This window comes from Egretta garzetta, unplaced genomic scaffold (assembly GCF_000687185.1).
Source record: "Egretta garzetta isolate BGI_Z169 unplaced genomic scaffold, ASM68718v1 scaffold68, whole genome shotgun sequence".
Taxonomy (NCBI): Eukaryota; Metazoa; Chordata; class Aves; order Pelecaniformes; family Ardeidae; genus Egretta; species Egretta garzetta.
The window spans coordinates 2,543,810-2,562,950 of record NW_009260774.1 but is presented as its reverse complement, the minus strand read 5'-3'; positions in this window follow the sequence as shown (position 1 = coordinate 2,562,950).

Genomic DNA, 19,141 nt, shown 5'->3' with positions numbered 1-19,141 from the left:
TGGCCAGCAGGTCGAGGGAGGTGATTCTGCCCCTCTACTCAGCTCTGGTGAGACCTCACCTGGAGTACTGCGTCCAGCTCTGGAGCCCTCAGCACAAGAAGGACATGGAACTGTTGGAACGGGTCCAGAGGAGGGCTACAAAAATGATCCGAGGGCTGGAGCACCTCTCCTATGAGGACAGGCTGAGAGAGTTGGGCTTGTTCAGTCTGGAGAAAAGGAGGCTACGGGGAGACCTGATTGCGGCCTTCCAGTACCTAAAGGGGGCCTATAGGAAAGATGGGGAACGTCTTTTTAGTAGGGCCAGCTGTGTTAGGACAAGGGGAAATGGTTTTAAACTAGAACAGGGTAGGTTCAGGCTAGAGGTAAGGAAGAAATTTTTTACAATGAGGGTGGTAAAACACTGGAACAGGTTGCCCAGAGAGGTAGTGGAGGCCCCATCCCTGGAAACATTCAAGGCCAGGTTGGATGGGGCTCTGAGCAATCTGATCTAGTTAGCAGTGTCCCTGCTCACTGCAGGGGGGTTGGACTAGATGACCACTAGTGGTCCCTTCCAACCCTAAACATTCTATGATTCTATGATTCTATGATTCTATCTTGTGCAATCCTGAACTGCTCTTCCTCTGCATCCCATAATGTGTCCCATACTCCAGACTGTGACCCCTTCAGCTTGTAAGGTGATCCAGAGAGCCTTCCCAGTTGACTTGTGGTGATGGGTCTCAACCCCAGCCCATGGGCTTGATCCCTCTCTTGTGATAGCCCTGGAAGGGACCAGGGCAGGGTGATTCTGATTAGGTTATCGTCTTTATTTCTCTCTGTTTTTTTGTGTTTGTAGAGGTGAGTTTTAATCACAAGAAAGATTAAAAAAATTAAAGATTTTCAATCAGAGAATTGTTAGCTAGTTTGACTAGCTAACAAACAATGGTCCATGTCTTCAGAAAGTGCTTATGAATATTGCACAGTAGCTGTACACTTTTCCAGACTTTCAGCCTAAAGCTAGGAAGTAATGACATCTGGGAAAAAGTGCCCTTACAAGCTGCGGTATAATACTACTCCAGACAGACTAAGGGTACATTTTTGCTTCCGATGCACCCCACAATGCAAAACCCCAAGCCTCTCAACTGTCTTAAACTTCTGTAGTATTATTCTGCATTGTTCTTGCAGTAGATGAAACATTGTCTCATACAGAATTTTTAATAACTATTCTGCGTCAGCATCAAAAGCATGCTAGCATGGAGCTGAAAGGAAAAATATTTTACAACCAGTCTGCAGTTAAAACCTTGATGCATAATTATTCACAGTGAATAGGATTTGTTCTTGCAAGCCTTTTTATAAAGCATGTGTCTAGATATTATCTGTACTGAGGAACACTGCGTAATAAGATGCTGTCACTTTTTTATATTAAAGTGGTTGTGAACTTATAAATAAAAGTTAGAAGATACAGTATCTGTTTTGCTGAGTGACTAACCTATGCACAGTTCAGGAATTAAGCTGCTGAGGGTGAAGCCTGCACCTGCCTCTATAAAAAAAAGGCAGCATGGTGGATGATTCCTTGAGAAGTAGGAAAGAGTTTAGTGGTGAATGAGTGGGGCTACATATTTTCTCCCACATATTCGCTAAACATCACTTTACTTTGCAGTTGTAGGATTAAAACAATATTCATCAGCAAAAGCAGTTATAGGAGCTCTGTTTCATAGAATAAAAAATAATAATGCAGGTTGGAAGGGACTTTTCCAGGTCATTTGGGCCAAACCCCTTCTCAAGGTAGGTCTGTTGCTCAGGGCCTTCTTCAGTCACGCCTTGAAGACCCACAAGAATGGAGACTCCCCAGCCTTTCTGGGCAACCTGTTCCACAGTTTTAGCACTGTCATAGTGATAAATTTTCCTAATATCTACCTGGGTTTTCCCTTGTGGTAGCTTGTGTCTGTTGCCTCTTGTCCTCTCACTGTGAATCCCCAAGAAGGGTCCGTGTGTCTTCGCTATAGTCTTTCATTAGATATCTGAAGACAACAATAGCACTTCCCCTTAGCCTTTTCTTCTTAAGTCTGAAAAAGTTTCAAGAAGTCCAAAATCTCATTTCAACTTCAGCAGTGCAATAAGTTGTATACATGCTTAGTCCTCAAATCTGCTGCTTGCTTCACAGAGAGGCAACCTTGGGTTTGAGATCATAACCGATCACAACAATACTTAGGATTTGTAATAACCCAGTACTGTGCTGAAATCACCAAGCAGCTATGCAAGTATGCAGTAATATTTTCAGAAAAGAACATTAGCTCCTCTGAGAAGTAGTTGTATGCTGTCTGGGTGTGATACAAAGTTTCTAAGGATGATTCTTCAATGAATGGCCTTTTTGTGGACACTTCTTTGCTTCGGTGAGAGTGAATGGGATCCAAAGGTCATCCAAGTGCTCAGTGCAGGGTAGGAAAATGAGACTGAGTCAATGGCAGACAGAATGTGCGTCACAGGGCACCAAATGACCATAGCTACTACAGGCACAGAGCCAGAAATTGCCAGGAATAGCATCATACTAAACCAGATTGAGACTTGTATTTAATATGGGGGAAAAAAATGAAGAACACACTTTGTTTTAAAATGTCATGATCTGACCCTATGCTCATAAAAAGATTTCTGAATCTGGACAAAAAGCAGGGGAAACTGCATAGGACCGCTCTGACTTCTACCTGTTACATAAAGAGAATACTAATAAAAATCCGCCTGAGGCTTTCTTCCTGGTCCATCCTGAACCTTACATAGTCCTATCATAGAATCACAAAACCCCAAGGTTTGGGTTGGAAGGGTCCAACCCCCTTGAATTGAGCAGGGACATTTTCAACCAGATCAGGTTGCTCAGAGCCCCATCTAATCTGACCATGAATGTTTCCAGGGGTGGGGCATCTACCACCTCTCTGGGCAACCCGTTCCAGTGTTTCACCATCCTCATCGTAAAAATTTTTTTTCTTTATATCTAGTCTGATATCTAGTCCTGTACTATCTATAGTCATTTTACTGCTTTGTTTGAAGAAGTGTAGGTATTCAAACTGCATGCTGCACTTCAAGAAAAAAACATGCTTTATACATTGCATAATCTGAACCATAACAGCTTGTTCCAATCCAAAGAAAAATTCCGAATAAGCACACATAGCAGTGACATTTTGAGATTTATGAAGCTAAAGTTAGCTGCCACTGATGTGGAAAGAAAAAAAGCTATGAATGATTTTTCTATGACAGACTGCCCAATAAAATTCAGAAAGTGTTTATTGTTTGTTATTCATCGCTATGGAATTTAACATTGACATTTCTACGGTAAATAACCTATAATTTGCAACTCTTACATATCTAAAAGGAGTTTTTCACTGGACAGATATTAGATATTACATTACACATTTGATGGCATCTCTTTCTGTAATTTCTTCGTTGAGGTAATAACAGAGCACATGGGCTCTTTCTCTGGGTTCTGTTTGCATACAACTATTAACTTCTAAACAAACATCCCATTCCTCCCCAGTTCTGTCCTGCTTACACATTTGCATCTACGTATGTGGAAGACTCGGTCTTTCTTCTTATTTGTTTCTCCATTTGGTTTAAAATTTTGGAAGAATTCTTATTAACTCTGTCGTTATGATTATACAGACTGTATCAGGGATACAGAAGCACAACATCTCCTGGAAAGTGATGTTCTTAATAGGTTTTAAAACCCAGATCTTGTATATATTAAAAATTAAAGATATTTTATAATACATGCAATGAATCTACAAAGTGTGCTGGTTTTGTAAACCATATTACATAATATAGGGTAAAAAGCAGAAACAAGGGAATGCGTTGAAGTTAAGAAATTATAATTTATCCAAGCAAAATAGATCTTAATTCCTTTGACCAAACACAAACCATGATGATCACTAACCAATTTATCACTTTCCTTAGTCACTTTCAAGTATGTTCAAATTTTTCCAAACCTTTTTATATTCTAAAGTGAAAAGCCATGAAGACTGAGTTTGGCTTACTTCAGAAAGAAGAACTGAACTTTGTTTTGTCATAAGGTAATCAAACTTTATCATGTGCACACATAGCTGAAGCAGCACAAATGAATTTAATATTAACTTAAATATACTTCATATGGAAGTGGTTTTTTGTGCTTTTTGTCAGTTACCCTGAATACCATGATGTATCTTCCAGCTTCCCAAAACCAAGAGATACAGTTGTTTTATTTGTGTTTATCAACAATGAGGAGCATTCAAAGTGGTTTTGAAAAGGGGAGATAACAGACACTGCTTTATAAAACACGTCGTCTTGTTTTTAGAACTGCTTTCAGAAATTAAGCTGCTCAGGAAGAGATTCATAACCTGCAATGAGCACTGCATGTAGGAGAATCTCATGGGAATGAAACCAAGTGCTTCCTGGCTTCAGGTTTTTCAGAGAAAAAATATAGATTGAATTTTAATAGATTATTAAATTCATATTTGTTCAGATACAATTTCTACTTTTCTTATTCACAGTTAAACAGAAAAGACTCAGCCTCTAACCAGATTAAAAGTCAAATGTAGCTACAAATGCAATGTATGAAATACCATTAGCAATTCATAAAGTCGCATTTTCTAAAAGAGAACTTTAAGATATTAATTATGTTGTCTTCCCAAGGAGGAAGTGGTTTGAGTTACACAGACCTGAGATACAGATGGAAGGGTCTGGGACCTTGACGTGAATTGAAAACAGTGGCATTGCATAAGCTGCCACAGAAAGTAATTGATGGAGGGCACTCTCAGTCTTGGTGAGCTCGAGCCTAATATCGCCTTTCTCTTAGCACTTGTAAGGAAATGAAAGGTGGAAAGTCAGAGCCTGAGTAAGGTAAGAGCAGACATACCCAGGCAGTCACATCTGGGAAACCACAGTGACAGAAAGGCATTATGAAAGAGAAGCATGCCTGATTAATGAGGAGAGAGGCAAAGAAGAGAAAAAGCAAACAGCTGACAACCGAAATAGAAATCAGATAAAAGAGTTCACAAGGAGAGCTCAAAGTACAATGAAAGTTGTGGCAAAATTACTTTGTGAAAAAGAAGTCCACTGTTAATTTGTCCTTCTCCTGAGGAGAACTGGCAGGAAAAGGAGTCCTTTAACAAAAGACAGTAAGAACAGTCTCACTTGGATAGCTGTCATGCACTGTAGGTCAAAGTAATATGATTTACAAAACTCGAAGGGATAATATTGACTTACAAAGCAGCAGGCTAAAGGTCAGTTAATTAAATTACAGGCCATCCAGGATTCAGAGGGAATTGAGAAACACAAATGAAAACCTGGAGGATCCTCTTACCGATAGTGATTAAAATAAGTGAAAACCAGGTTTCTTTTTCAGGGGGAAAAAAAAAAAAAAGCTTTGTTATTTTACTATTTGTCCCTTTTTGATAAAAAGGCATGATACCCCTCCTCTTTCTGTGACATATTGCCTCCCCAAATTTTTGTTTCCCATATAAGCCATTGGTGGATATGTGCTTCAGCTAAATGCAATAGATGCCTTTACATCAGCCTCTGAATTTGGATCAGGAGTGCACGTTTGAAAAAGATCCCATGATAGGCCTCACATAGCCTGCATTAGTTCACATTGCAAAACTGCCTTGAAGCATGCTAACTGGATTCCTTTTGGATGAAACTAAGCTGGGAAATGCATCCCAGGGGTTCATCTAATGAGCTCCAGCTGCAAACAAGCATCCAGGCTGTGGCACTGGTCTAGAGGTGGTCAGCACTGAAACTTTTTGAAATGCATTTGGCATGGGCATCAGCCCTCAGCACCAACTGTAGTGCTGCGCAAATCTGCTCCCCCTGGGCTGCACTATTTGCTAATACAGATATAGCCTTAGCATGCACAGAGGCAGGCACATATAGTGGATAAATGTTAGTATTTTAAGTTTTATGTCATGGGCACTGAAAGCAAATTAAAGGTCTTTGCTGAGCTAGAAGAAAAAAAAAATCAAATTAAGGCTATTTGGGTCTGCTGACTTTAGGCATCTCATTGTTTGATTGAAAATAAGTCATATAGAGTGACTGAAAGACATAGATAAATAACTGAACATGAACTAAATATTTCTTTATGTGAATAGGTTATTAGGTGATTTTTAACATCAGAATATTTCACACTGTATTTGCTTGAGCTTACTGTTGCCATAATACTTATCCAGATAAAAGGAATCGACTGACATCAAGGCAACAGCCAGGCAAAATAAAGGAAAGAAGAATGATATATGTCCCAGTTAAAGGTTTGCTGGCTGCTCTGTCCACATGCTTTTACTCTCACTAGATTTTTCCTTCGCACAAATACTGAAAACTGTCAGGGCTTATTCTGACAGATGACAGTTTTTTCACTCTTTTAAGCACCAAGGCAATCCTTGCATCAGTTATTGCATCTCTTGTACTATTGTGAGAAGCACTCAAAGCAAACTTGTGCCTTGGCGAACAGGATAACAAAGAACTATCTTTCTCACATTCTCAATGTATTTGATTCATACGTCCAATCAAGAAACACTCACTGCTGCTATAAAGAACCTCTCAGAGTTTGTTAGTCTTATCTTTGGACTTACTTGTGTCAGATGAAAGGCTGGAAAAGACCACAGAGTTTGAAATGTCAGCATCTCTGTTTTGCAGGGGAAGAACCTGACTTCCTACTTCAGGAAGGCAGTGGTTCTTTGTGGGTCATGCTAAGTGAGCATGAATAGTTAAAGCTTCTGGGGCACATTCATATCTATATCTAGCCTGTCATATGCCTCCTGTGGTGAAAAAGTTTCCTAAAGGCCAGAGAAATGGTGGTATAAGAGCTCCATAGTACCCTCTCCACACAAGCACAGGGTCTATAACCAAGAAACAAGGCAATGACCATGAAATCAATATACTACAATGATCTCTGCATTGGGTACCACTAATCTGTGCTTTGTGTGCTTCAGTACTCCTAGGCAGTACACATGCACATTAATAAACCAGTTTTAATCAAAAGGGTCCTTCTGTAGTGACTTTCTTGATCGTTCCTGTTTACCGGGCTTTGGTTCACATCCTTGACTTTGTAAGCAAAACAGAGGCTATAAATATGCAAATTAAAAGTTGACTGATCACGATATAATTTATAGTAGCTTTACTTGAATTCAAATAGAAGTGTATTAAAGTATTATAACAAACAAGACAATACAAGTATTTTTTAACACTGTGATGGCACAACCAGACACATCGTACAAGGGTTTTACCTAAGAATGTGAGCAATGTGTTCACCACAGGACTAAAACACGAAGGTGAAATGTGAATATTTCCATATCTATATCTATATCTATATCTATATCTATATCTATATCTATCTATATATGTCTATGTCTTTGTCTTTGTCTATTTGAGTGCCTGTATGTAAATGAAAATACGTATTTGGTATGGAAGTAATAGGTATTTCCATTTACATCTAAGAGCTGAAATATAGACAGCTGTTCAACATCCAATCCTCAGCATCACCTATTTCACATTTTTCATTTCACTGCTCTTTTTTTTTTTCTATTGATCCTCACTACCTCTTAATGCAGACATAGTCCTAATGGATTTATTCTTTGCTCCAGTAGAGTGATGTAGACACCAGAAGAATATATTAAGTTTCACAAAACTACTTTTTTTTTTTTTGTTATGTTTTTGGTAATCACAGTTCCATTATTTCTTCTTCAGAAACTATTCATAGAAGAGAAATGAATATTAAAAAAAACCAAACCAAAACAACAAACTTTGGAGAGGTGCCTAACATAGCACTGGGAGCAGTAGGCTAGAGCAAACATTTAAAAAGTTAATATGAATTTTATCAGGAATTTTTTTTCAAAGTCACTTGAGGGCCAGGAAGGTGAATTTGACTTCAGCGTTAGAATTACCTACATTATGAAAGCTAATTGCAAATAACCTTTCAAAGTTGTTTGCCAAGAATTCCCAAGTCTGCTGTAATCAGAAGCCTGGACAGAGATATATTGAAAACGCAAACAGATTTATGCCTAGATAAATTTCCTTAGGGAGAAAATTAAGGAAGTAAAGATCTTCTAATAGGAATACCAATTGTTTCATAGTGGTACCACCAATGAGAAGGTCTGGTTAAATGTAGATGGCACAGCAGGAAGAGGGGGAATGAGATTTACTTAAGTATGTGGAACTTTGAGTGTTTAGGCTGATATTCATGAAGGCATGTTGGTATGATTAATATCAGCTATGCAAGTGGGTTTTGCAGTGCTGTATTTGCCCCTTCTATTCTCAGTGCTTTGCACAGGGGAGAGGTTAGTTGTTAGGAAAAGTATCTGTGGTATCTAATGCACTGACTCTTGGGTTCCTTCAGCTCACCAGAAGGCATGCCAGAAATTAGATGCGTTGTAAAAGTTTGCATAAACTCAGGTTTCTGTCGCTGGCCTGAGGTTAAGTACCTTGTAAAATCTTATGAATTCAGAGCATGAAGCTGCTTCCTGCATTGAGGTTACCCTCCGATTGGGAAACTCTCTTGGACTTGGGGACATGTAGGCTGAGGAGGTCATAGAAGTTGGGTTGTCTAATTCCTTAAAAAATGCTTCAACAGTAGAGTACAAAACAAAAAATTGAGTAGGAAATAGCATCACTTTGGTAAACTCAACAGCAACTGAGTCAGGAGTGATTTGTGGATGCCAACCAGTGCACTCCTCTAGGGCTGATGCCTGTTAACGTTAGGGAAGAGGTAGACACAGAGGAGAGACTAATCTTGCCAAGTATCTGTCATCTAATGTAAGCTAGTTGTGTTGGAAAAGAGGCACATCCGTGTACCTTATCATCTAAGACACGAGCAGTGAATTAACAGCCAGAGATTCATAATCTACAAAAGTTACAGAGGGAAACAAAGTACCAATATTCAAGTGAGTAAAGTTAGATGAGATGAAGCACAGCCTGAGTTAGCCATGAAACGAAAGATAAGGATGCTATTGCACAGGTCCAAAGACACAACATTTATGTATTATAGAAAGCTGCTGCCTAAGACCTTGGTTTCTCAGAGCATTGCTTCTCTTTCTTGCTTAGCCCCAGCTTGAATATAATTTCCTCATGTGTCCTCAGAGCAATGTCTCAACAATTGCTTGTTGCTGGTAGGGCTTCATGTCTATACTCTGTTTTCCAATGCAGCACCAGTACTCATGTGACTACTAGGAAGATGACATGCTCCTGAAGTCCCTTACTAAAATAATCTAATGTTTTTCTTCTGGAAAGCACTGCGTGTGCCTAAATTGTCTGCCAAAGGCTTACTGTGGGGATCCTAGGCTACAGTCAGTATACCAAAGTCCACTGAACAGTGGGTGGTGCCATTGCTAATGAAAACGAAAAGTGTCATACATCATTCATTGCCACTCATTTTGAAGATGGGTTCATGCGTGTTATCGTGCCTGAGTCCTTTTAATGACCTGAAGGTTATTTCCAGTATCTGTTTTGTAGGCTGGTTGCAACACAAACAATAATGATTGCCAGGTTTCTTCTCTAGTGTTGCAAATTTTTGACCAACAGAAGTAATTTATGGATGCTGAAAAAAAAAAAGATGCTTCAATACATCATCCCTGCCTTTAAATGAAGAAACAATATGTCAAAGAAACCCCAAACAATCCCCCCAGCAAAAAAAGTCACAACAAGACCCCCTGTGACTACTGGAACAAGTATAAGAATATATAAAAAAGTGTCCACATTTGTAGAAAAGCCACAGATTTGGTTGGTTTTGCAAAAATGTTTGTCTTTCCCCTTGCATTGTTATTATTACACCTTGAAATTGATTTTAAACCAGGTTTTGGAATACTGGAGTAGATCAATAAAATTGCTACCAAAATGTTCTGAACAAAGGAAGATAAATAAAATTCATGAATAAACTTCCCATAAGCACAACATGGCAAAACTCAGTTCCTTTGGACTCATTGACTCTCAGCCTTCTGTGTGATCTCCTGGAGAAAAGACCACGTTCCATTCACTTATGGACGTGTCAGGATGTTGAACACCTTTTAACCTGTTCAGTATCAGTTAGGGTGATCTTTACAGCGTCTACAGCTAACCAATATATGATATAAGATGTGTAACATGTGCAGCAATCCCATGGTCATGCTCACAGACAATGTTTTTTTAAAAGTCTCAATATTTTTTTACTTTTAATGCTATAATGTATCTCACTAATTATATCAGAATTTAACAGATGTTTAATTTAAAATGAACCAAATTTTTGTTGGTTCTTAAAAGAAGTATTACAATACTTTTAAAATTATATGCATAACGAAAGTAATTCTAAAACAAGGTGTTATTTCTTTTAAAATCTTCAGAGCACTGATTCTGTTTTCTTCAGTTTAATAAAGAAGTTGCTTCAACATTGTTAAAAAAAATTAAATAGTTCCTCAATTAATGGAAATATTTTCTGTTTAAACTGACTTCTCATATATTAGTAATCAGTTTTTGTAAGGCCATTTGGCTCCTTATAGGTATATAGCTATAATTTTTCAGATACTAACTATGGGAGCAACAAATAATAGTTATGCTCAGGAAACTTTTGTAGTAATTCCTCATCATTTGTTGTAAAATATTTATACATGAGCTTTGCAAAAAGGTTTTTTTTCATCTTAAATATTAAAGAATAAAGTTGATCCAGAGCTCAGCAGATAAAAGGTCTTTTTGATTTTCCTGAGAAATTTAAAGACTTGAAGTGCAGTCGCTGCCCAATCCATCCCTTGGTTATCTGGAGTCTGGGGCAACATATCTGTCTGTCTGCCTGCCACTGAGACAGTGTCATCTCAGTACTAGTGTGGCTTTCTACTGTCTCCACAAAATGGTTAATTTTTTCCAAAACACTGAACCCTGCATCAGCTCCCCAGTCCATCTCTGGGAGGAGAGGTGAAATGAGCCATAACCAATATACAGCCACTTGGCTGTGGCTTAAAGTTCAGTAAAGCGTTTGTCGTGCTTATAAAATGAACCTGTTTTCACATGAATATATTCAGAAATTTGTGAGCATGGATGCATGTGGTACATGTGTGTATAGAACTGTCTGTTTTCTTAAGAGGAAGAAGAAAAAGGTCTTACAGTCTTAAACAGTCTCTAAACTATTGCATATTATATGGAATTTCTGGGATTCTAGAAAAAAAATACTATCTTTACACACCTCAAGTAGAAAGAAACGACATTACTTGGTAACTTACCTTTAATTACACTGCTGCAAAGAATGCGAAGTACCAGGTCTTCATCCATGGTTCACAATAACAACCGCTTACTAAAGACTAGGTGCAAAGTTAAATCCCCAGCTGCTAACATTTAGACGTGCCTTCCTGAGAAAATAGAAAATAAACTCTGATATAATCATAAAGCTAAATGGTGATTCTTAGCACTATGTTCCTAAGGGGACAAGATTGAGGCCCAAGGATGATGTTTATCATGACTGGGGTTGATGGGAGAAAATGGAGGTTTCCTAAGAGTATACTTAGCTGACTCATTAGTTCATTTTACAAAGTTGGTAAACAAAAAATCAGTAAACAAAAAGGTAGGTGTATGATCTACTACCCTCCAAGCACCAAACTGAAAATAACCCCTACCATTCCTTGAAGACAAGGCAAAATTACCATAATAAATTGTATTCATTTTTCATATTTATTTGCACTTTCATCCTTATCTGTTGTGGAAAACATTCTGGTCTGTGTATACAATTTCTGTCACTCATACATAGGGGCTGTGGTGAAGTCATAGAATCATAGAATAGGATCATAGAATTGTTTAGGTTGGAAAAGACCTTTAAGATCATCAAGTCCAACCGTTAACCTAACCCTGCCATCCCACCACTAAACCATGGCCCTAAGCACCTCATCTACCTGTCTTTTAAATACCTCCAGGGATGGGGACTCAACCACTTCCCTGGGCAGCCCATTCCAGAGCCTGACAACCCTTTCTGAGAAGAAATTTTTCCTGATGTCTAACTTAAACCTGGCCTGGCACAACTTCAGACCATTTCCCCTCATCCTATCGTCCGTTACCAGGGAGAAGAGGCCGCCCCCCCCCTCGCTACAGCCTCCTCTCAGGCAGTTGTAGACACAGCATTTGTACAGAGCCCTTGAGGGTTCCCATCTCTGTGTACTTACCAGTGAGAGGCTGCAATTTCCCTTAAGCTTCAGGCCTAACGTGGGTCCCTGTCTTATGATTCCAACCTCTGCTAATATAAATAAATAAAAAGAGATGATGATTCCATGGTGGCAGCAGCATTAGCAGGCAAAGTCATTAGGAAACGGGTGAAGTGTTCTCACTGAAGAAAGTTGTACTGTGTCATTAACAAAATTGTTACACAGCCAACATCTACTGTAACACGTCCTTCTTTTAGTTTGCTGTGAGTTAGCGAGCCCAAACTTGCTCAATTATTGGCCATGACCATTATCACTAAACTTTTTTCTGTATGCACACTAACACTACTTATTAAGAGCTAGACAAATAAGATTTAAAGGTAAATCTCTGCGAATTGTCTGTCCTGGTAATCAAATACTTCAGTTCACTCTCCCTGTCCCTGATACTCAGCCTGGTGGTATGACTTTCAGTTCAGTTGAAATATCAAGGTGTTCTTCAGGAAATGTTAATCCTGTTCACTCTCCCTGTGAATTTCCAAAAGTTAAGACCAGAATGGTCTTATCTTCAAGTTATCAGAAGGAACACTGACAGCTGATGTAATTAAAAATGATTGAATGAGATCGTTATCCAGTCTCAAAAAATGAAAGCAAAGAGTACTGGAATACCCAAAGAAGAATAAAGCACTATATCTTGACCTATCCTTTAAATATACATATAAATATAAGGAAAAAATTCTTAACTATGAGGATGGTGAGACACTGGAACAGGTTGCCCAGAGACATTGTTCCCATCCCTGGAAGTGTTCAAGGCCAGGTTGGATGGGGCTTTGAGCAACCTGGTCTAGTGGAAGGTGTCCCTGCCCACGGCAGGGGGGTTGGAACTAGATGATCTTTAAGGTCCCTTCCAACCCAAACATTTCTATAATTCTATGAAATGTGAATATGAACATTTATAAATATATGTATGCACCTATGGTCTGCCCATTTGTTACTTATGAAGGAAGGGTAGGATCTCTAAAAGCTGTTGTGCATGCAAATCATAGTATCCCATTGATCAGATGGACAGCTAAAAGTGACTGGCAATCTTAAAGCTAATCAACCAAGGTATCCTAAGGCAATTATGTCAGCTCTCTCTTTAGCTGATGGAGAGAGATGAGTACCTCCAAAGGACAATTCATCTCACCTCTCTTTGTTGCTTATTTCAGAATGAGATGAATCACCTTCAGGAACTATCCAAGAGAGCTCCATCAACTACCCAGAGAGCTCTGATGACTAACTTAGGTAGCTAAAGTTAGGTGAGATGAACGGCTCTCTCTCAAGGGGTTGCTGACTTTGCTATTTATTTAATTATACTTCAAGTAGAAAATGTTCCAACAAGCCACGTATTACAAAGACAACAGCTCCCAGAGGTCACTAAGGTATTCATCTGGTTTGAAACTAGACTTGGAACAGTACAGAACCATTTGGCATATGAATTGTGACCTTTTCAAATGATAGAAGCAAGTGACTCCTAAAAGAACATTACTGAAGGAATCAGATGTGACTATAATGTACTAGAAGAACAATCCAACACTTTTGTTTTGCTCTTAATAAGGTTTATTTAGTGCTTATGTAACTCAATTAGCTTTATAGTTGCATTTTTATTAGGGAAGATGACATTGAAAGCAAACTTCTGTGTAACCCACAAGCACTCCATTGAATGATTTGCTTCTTACATCTATTGTGTGCAACCCATTTAACATCAGACAGCAGTTTGGCAACATTTCTCTCTCAATATGGGTGAAAGTCTTGAGCAGTGTAGTATTTATGTACAAGAACTGAATGCCTTGTTCTGAAGTTAGAGAGGCTTTCTCATATACAAGCTCACTTCCACTTTCTTGATCTCTTTTTTCCATCAATGGCCCCACAGGATGGCTTTCTGCAAGCGTTAGAGAGCATACACCCAACACACCATTTTTAAGATGTCAAGAAGATTGTATTATTCATTGACCCATGAGTATTTTGATGGTATCTGTGTGTACTTTGTTAGATGAGCTATTTCAGACTCTACTCATCTCTATTTATAAGGCATCTCACACAGTTCCCCTCTGATTCGTTTGTACTCAGTGAATTGGTACTCAGGAGCAACAGCATATCCCCCTTCTACGTCCAAAAGTTTGCAGCATGATAGATGAAAGAAAAAAGGACGAGCAAGCGTGGAAAGAGCAATTCTTCTGTATATATGCCCAGATTTGAAAGGAAAAAGTAGTATTGCAGTTCTGGTCCCACTCCTGTAACCTAGCTCGTCCCACCACTCAGTGGATAGAGACCCCTGTGAAGCCAGCTGGGCCAGCTTTGCTGTTCAGGTTACAGAGTCCAACCCTCTGATCCAGGCAGTCCTTGCCTAAATCTCATGAATGCAGCTGCTGGTTCATTCATGCGTGTCATGCAATGCCTCTTCACAGACCTGTGTCTCCTTTCTGGGATGGCCTCATCCTGTGAGCTCCTCTTCGAGGGATTTTCAAAGAGGAGAAAATGAAGAAAACAAGATTTTGGAGAGAGCCCCAGGTGCAGTGACAGATGCTAGGCCAGCTGTAGCTACTGCCCTGTCCTTCTCTCCATCTGGAGCATGCCTATTTTTAGAAGGCCATACTTTCCCCCTTCGCCTTCAATCATACAAAGATGTCATTACACAATTTAACATAAATACACAGTCTGAGCTCACACGGTAGATTCTCACTCAAGGTGTACATCCTCTATTTTTACAGTCGTCATAGGCAGGGACAATTTTCTTTGCTGATGGTCCCAGAAGACATCCAGATCCACATGAAAGCTTGTTGCCAGCTGTACTCCTCTACCCCTGTTGTGGCAGAGCACTCACAGTGCAGTGCTCTTCCATGACTAACGAGCACAAGCCACACAGCACAATCTTCCCCTTCCCAAATCCCTGCACCACAGAGCATGCCTCAGGCTTGCCACATTCATGCTGCAGACAGAAACCCCCCCTCTCCTCATGGAAATCTCAGCCTCCCTCTGTGGCACAGCAGTATTCATTGCCTGCTTCCCCAGCATGAACACTTCTCAAGCACATGCTGTCCTTCCCAGGCACCCAGCCCTGGCATGAATGTGTTAAGGAGCACTTCTAACATGCTACATCAAAAATCCTTTTTCCATGTGGATACACTTGGAAGAGGATCCCAGCATTGCAAAATGGTTGAAGTTGGAAGGAGGCTCCCGAGGTCACCTAGTCTAACCCCCCTGCTCGGGCATGGTCAGCTAAAGCAGGTTGCACAGGTCTGAGTCTAGTCTAATCAGGTTTTGGATATCTCCAAGGGTGGAGACTATACAACTTTTCTGGGCAACCTGTGCCAGTGTTTGACCACTCTCACAGCAAAAAAGCTTTTTCTTGTGTTCAGATGATACAGACCACTCAGTCAACATGATCCAGAGGTAGGTAGGAGCTGGGAAAGAGCTGGATCCAGAATTTTTAATTTTATATATTTTTTGCCGCCTCCAATGTAGATATTTATACCAGAGCCCATCACATTCACACTAGCCAACCTCTAGAGTCAACAGAAAGAAACAGAAAAGTGATTCATCGGACCTGTGACTATGTCCCAGAAATGCCTGTTTCTTCCCACAAACTCAATGGGAGTTGAAACAGCTCTGACGTAGCTGCTCTTTCATAAATTTTTCTCATATCCAAAGGTCAAAGGAAACTTACCCAAGCTTTTTCAACAAATGTAGATGTTTGCTGTTTGGATCAAGGTCTGAAATTTTTTTGTGCCAAAATGAGTCTTATTTTCAGATAGAAAAGCACTTAAGCTTTGCGCTTTACAGTCAAAACCATTTTATTTCAAAACAGCAGGTAAAGGCTTTTCTGTATAATTTCTCGAAGAAATACAACTCTATCCCTGCTTTTTAGCAAAGATCTGTTACTTGGGTATTCCCATGAGAGATTGTGAAGAAAATATGTATTTGACAAGTTTTCTGGCAAATTACAGAAAATACTAAATTTGCTAATTAAACTTACAGTTTCACCAGGACAAATGAAAATGAAAAAGCTCTCTTGCCTGCATATGTGTACACTTAGCAATGTGTGATACTTGCTTCTTTTTCTGATTGTTCATCAAAGGATGAATTTGCAAAATTCAGTATTCTGCAATGGTTGCTCTTTGTGTTGCGTGAATTAGTGATGTTTGGCAAGGATTTTTTTTTGTGAGACTGCAGGAGAAGGAAGGATGTGTGAGTCAGAGTAGTCAGAACTAAATCAAAGTCTAATTTTGGCAAATGAAGAGGATCTTGAGAAGCACTTCACCTTTAAGCTGTTCACAAATGATAGATGCATTGCCTGATGAATTCACTTAGAATAATCTAATATTTATGAAGATTCATGAATTAAGAGTCATTTACTGTTCACACATTTCAAGTGTAAAATATTGATACACAGAGTTTTCATTAAGACTGTCCTCACATGATTCAGGCTTTCAAACATTCAATTCTTCTGAATTGTTCCATGTCATTTATGTTGTAGATAAAGGCAATACTAATTCTTTTTCCTGCTGAAATGTGAATATAATTATGTCTTCACATCTAGAACCATCAGTAGTCCCTTGGCAATAAGTTCTCCAGTGTAAGATCTGTAAGGGTAAAGTTGAGCTCTGGCATGTGATCCAAAACCCAGGCAGGGCAAAGAGCTTCCTGCAGGCTTGCCATGCACCTCTGCAGAGCAACCTCGAGCAAACTGCTCTGTTAGCAGAGGAAATAGCACCTAAGTCCCAGTGCCTTCCTGACTTCTAGATGAGTTCTCTGTTCCTAATAGGACACAAAGTTCTTTCTTACTCTTTGAGACTTCCATCAGTGTTCTTGTTAGCTGATACTCTATGGAGAGCTGGGTCAGTAGCTTTTCCCTTAGCTTGCCAAATATACTGACATAATGTTTTCAGGAAACGTGGGGATGCAATTTCTCCACCATCTGTTTTGCTGTCAGATTTAGAAGTGGAAATCAGGAAGTGCCCAGAAGGATGGGAGACGGGTTGGTTTTATTTGGTTTTATTTTTTAGTGAGAGGTTGAAGGGATGGAAACTGGGTACTGACTTGTGTGGATGCATATAAATTGCATATATGTGTAGATATATATAAGCAAGTACTTTGCTAAGAGGCATGGATGGCCTCAGAAGGCACACTCTTTAGGCTGTCAAGCTAAAATTGCATGCTGAGAAGGGGTGCAGGCAGAGCTAAGCAGCAAGCACAGGGGTTTGTCTGAAATTCTCTGTGTCTCCAGAGCAAGGGCACCCGAGCCACTGCTGCCAACCTGAACCCAACACCAACTGGAGGCATATACCCCATTTTATCAGAGAGCCAAGCAGGATTTCTCTCACATGCTGCAACAGTGAGGCCTGTCTTTTCATACCAATAGTCTAAGTCTTGAGCTGTGGCTTCATGTCTCACCGATGAAGTTAAAATCTGTCACTTTTCTTCTGTAGGTAGCTGAGAGATGCCAAAGAGTGAGCTGCATTTGTGTGAGTACACTGGGCAGGACTGGTGAGAGGCATCACCACTCCTGTTGTGGTGGTGAGATTGTTCAGAAGGAAATGAAACATTTCTGATGCTGGGAAGTAGCTGACAGACCGCAGCGTGGTTCTTCAGTCATGCAGAAGACTCTTGGCCTGGTTTCTCTCTCCTGGAAATATCTGCTTTGAAGAGGTTTGGGAGCTGCATTCTTTAGAACATTTGCCTTCCTAAATTAACTGCGGTACATGGGAAAGCAAAAGTACTTTGTGAAGGATGTGTAGTCAGAGATCACTTGGAGCCGAGGAGTTTATCATGCTTCTGTCCTGGCTTGTCTTTGACCAGCACGAGCTTCCAGATGAAGCCTCTGAAAAATATGGCACCCCTCTCTTCCCATCCCACTCAAACATGACCAGCCAACAGGGACATACAAGTAGCTGCATGCCTCCTCACGGAGCCTCCTGTGCTTTTTCTGGGAAGTGTGACCTTCTGAATAAGATGCAGGACCTCCTGTTGTCTGGTGCCTCTGGGTCCTTCGGTCCTGACAGTGCTCTGCTACAGGGCTCAGCTCTTTCACCCCATCTTATTACTGCCTGCTTGAACAAAGTGGCTGGCCCAGTCCCTCTCACACTAGATGCTAGAATATGTCCCCAGAGGGCTAAAATAACTTGTCTAATGCCACTCAGTACCCAAATAAGTTGCCCAAAATTAGATGGTGCAAAAATTTTCCTCCATGACTAGAGCACTGGTCTGTCACAAGCTGCCTGTTGCTATCTGCCCTTTGGCAGACTGTACTGTGTCAGTGGTATTATAGAATATAAAACTCGGTTTTCATAATTGCTTGTTAGTGGTAATATCTTAGCAGAACTAAATAAAAACAGTCATTGTCTTGGAAAATTGCATAACTTTCAAGGCAAAATATACAAATGTGGCAGTCTTTTTTTCCCCTGTGAAATCACATTGTCTCACTTGCTTAAAATGCTATAAATATTTTACAACGTGTCCTAAGAATGTATTCAATGCTATCACTCACTGGAGGTAAGCAACTTATTTTGTTGGTCTTTGCCCTAGAGTTTTTAAATGTTTGGATTTCTTTTTTTCCATTTCCTAACCGATTTGCATTCATTTTTAGCACCCTTAAAGTGTCATTCTGATGCCTTTAGAAAAAATCCCATCTAGCCTTTGAAAGCTTTCAGAAAACAGACTTTCACTTCTCCAGCAAGGTCTACTTAAGGGCGCTTACAAAGCACTTGTTGATACTTCACACTTGCTGCATCTTTGTTGAAGACCCTGGAATTTCTTCATTAAGTAAAGGGCTTGTGTAATCTGAAAACCACTCTGATTTTTTTCTCTCTCTCCTTTTATTTTATGCTTCTTGATTTTCCAAGGAGATAGATAACTATTTTTCTTTTGCTGTTGTCAGTCTAACTGGAGGCATTAGGTCCTGTTAATATTTCAGTGGAGTCTCCTCTTATGAGAGCTCACCTCTAACACTACAGCACATCTCAAAGGAGCTTTTGAGCAAGCTCAAGAGGTGCACTCGCCTCAAACTTGTGATCTTTAGACCATAGCAT